At 40.6% G+C, this 2,979-nt stretch overlaps 1 pseudogene; it reads left to right on the top strand.

The window, feature by feature from the left end:
• The first annotated feature begins 219 nt into the window (after nt 1–219).
• Nucleotides 220–1,438, top strand: LOC119511951 (annotated as a pseudogene).
• Nucleotides 1,439–2,979: the final 1,541 nt, after the last annotated feature.

Here is a 2,979-nt window from a genome sequence, read left to right on the forward strand (position 1 = left end):
AATATTGAATAACAGTAATGACAGTGGCATCTTTGTCTTATTCCTGATCTTAGAGGGAAAACTTTCTATCTTTCAATATAAATAAGATGTCAGCTATGGGCTTTTCATAAACGGTCTTTATCATTTTCAGGAAGTTGCCTTCTATTTCCACTTTAAACCATTTGTTGTTTAAGAATATGTTTGTTAGCTCCCAGCCTCCCAGGTCTGCCAGCTGCCACCATGTCTGCCTCAGCTGTCTCCATCCTCTATGTCAAGGGCAAGCCCCTGATCAGCAGCAACTACAAAGGAGATGTGGCCATGAGTGAAATTGAGTACTTCAGGCGTCTGCTCATGTAGCAGGAAAAGGAAGGCATCCTGGCCCCACTGCTGAGCCATGGTTGCATCCACTTCCTATGGAGCAAACACAGCAACCTCTAATTGGTGGCTACCAGTCTGAAGAATGCAAAGGCCTCCCTGGTGTACTCCTTTCCCTATAAGGTGGTGGAGGTATTCTCTCAGAACTTCAAGGAGCTGGAGGAGGAGAGCATCCAGGACAACTCTGTCATCGTCTATGAGCTCCTGGATGACCTCATGGACTTTGATTTCAAAGCAAGATCCTGCAGGATTTCATCACGCAGCAGAGCAACATGCTGGAGACCAGCAAGTTGGAGTGGCACCCACTGTCTCCAGTGCTGCCTCCTGGCATTTGCAGGGCCTCAGGTACAAGAAGAAGGAGGTCTTCATTGATGTCATAGAGTAGGTCAACCTGCTGCCAATGGCAGCGTCCTGCTGAGCAAGATAATGGACACCATCAAGCTCAAGGACCTCCTATCAGGAACACCGTAGTTGCAGCTCGGCCTGAATGACCGCATGCTCTTCGAGTTCACTGGCCGCAGCAGAAACAAGTCCGTAGTGCGTGTGGCTCTTAGGCTGAGAGCGACCGCACCGTCTCCGACGGTGACTTGGAGCTCATGTCCTCCTGCCTCAGCACCAAGTCAAGCCCTTGATATGGATCAAGTCCATCATAGAGAAATTCTCCCACAGCCACGTGAAAATCATGGTCAAGGTCAAGGGGCAGATTAAGAAGCAGTCGGTGTCTAACAGCCTGGAGATCTCCGTGCCAGTCCCCAGTGACGCCAGCTCCCGTGCTTCAAGTCCCACCTGGGCAACGCCAAGCATGTGTGGGAGAAGAACGTCGTGATTTGAATATTAAGTACTCAGGGCCAGCAAAGAGTACCTTATGCCAGCCGACTTTGACCTCTCCAGCGTGGAGAAAGAGGAGATGATGGGCCTTCCCCCCATGTGGGTCAAGTTCGAGATCTCCCATTTCACAGTCGCCGGGATCCAGGTCCGAAACACCAAGATCATTGAGAAAAGTGGCTACCATTACCTAGCAGAGCTTTATTTCTCTTCTGTCTCAGACTCTGAATACATCCTACGGAGCACTGCATTAGGATAACATACAAAATCATGGGTTTCACTTCTCAATTCTGTTAACTTTTCCAATGAAAACACGCAAGGACAGTGGTATTTTAAGATATCTGGCAGTTTGCCATTGTTCTCTTGAAGATGTTGAGAATGTCTCATTGGTGTTAGAAACTTCAACTCTTCAGATGTAGGATTTGTTTCATCAAACTGCAGCTTCTTTTTTTAGACTCCAAGATGGCTTAGTAGAAACATTATATTTAATTAAGCAACTTACTCTAGCTTCTTTATTGGGGGGTTTTTGTCATTACTGATGGGCTCTTTTGTCCTCGTTCTTTTTTAAAATCTTGAAATATCACATTTCTATGTTGTTTGTTTTCCATTTCCAGTTTTCCTGGCTCTCATTAATACCTATATTTTCAGTGTTGACTTCAAATGTGAACTCTGAAAAAATAAGGTTGGCATATTTGCACACAAGAAATAGAATGATTTGTTATTTTTTTAAAAACATAGAATCTTTAAGTATTGATTGGGTTTAATATATTTAAAGTAATGCAATATAAAATATGTAATGGATGTCTAAATGTGCAAAACATTTTACTGGGTCCTAAGTAAAGCACAGAAACGGACAGAATGTTTCCTGCTCTAGAGAGTGTTATATCCAATAAGTGAAGAGAAGACATAAATAACCCAATTCAAGTAGGAGAATAAGAAAATGTTGTCAGAGAAGTCAAAGTGCTCCTGAAACTGAGTGAAAGTGCTTTTTCCAAGTGGTTGTGTTTTCATAGAAGAGATGGTGTTTGATTTGGTCCTTGTAAAATGACAGTAACAAATCTGATCTATAATCTTTGGGGAAGCACCATTCTGTAGGTGTTCATCAATTAAAAAGTATTTTGATTTGTCCTTCAGCATGTTCACTGAGTATGCACAGGCTTTGTTGGTGGCTCTTTTAACTCATTCAGGAATCTATTCAAATTATACTTTCCTGTTTTAATAAAATTCAGCTTGTAAATGCTTCTTAACAAAGTCTGAGTGTCAATAACCCTTTTCCTTTAAGTAAGGAAAATTGATGTAGAGTGTCATCTTGCAAAGTATGTCAAAAATAAAAATGTTTTCATCATGAAAGAAAATCACCCTTTGGTTTAATCTGGAAAGTTACTGAACTTGATTTAATACATTTATTTCAACCAAAAAACTTTCTTATTAGATAGTCAGAAACAACTCTGTCATTTTTGTTTATTAAGATGAAATCTGATCATGATAAGAGGTGAAATTATATGCAAATTACTGTCTTTCTGTTATTGTGAAATTCCTAGATTAACCATTTCTTTCTTTCCCACCAGATTTTTTAAAATGTGGTTGCATAGTAAATTACCAGTTTTTACAAAAATTCCATGCAGTTTATTTTATTTTGTGATTAACAAATACTTTTGTGGTGCCAAAATTGATTACATTCTTCAGATCATTTTCATTTCTTGTTCTCTCCAAATGGAGTTCTTTTCCCCCCAAATATTCACACCATTTGATTTTTCTACCCTCTTCCAGTCTGTGTTCCAACCTTAGCTTCACCAAGCA

The sequence above is a fragment of the Choloepus didactylus genome, chromosome 2 (assembly GCF_015220235.1).
Source record: "Choloepus didactylus isolate mChoDid1 chromosome 2, mChoDid1.pri, whole genome shotgun sequence".
NCBI lineage: Eukaryota > Metazoa > Chordata > Mammalia > Pilosa > Megalonychidae > Choloepus > Choloepus didactylus.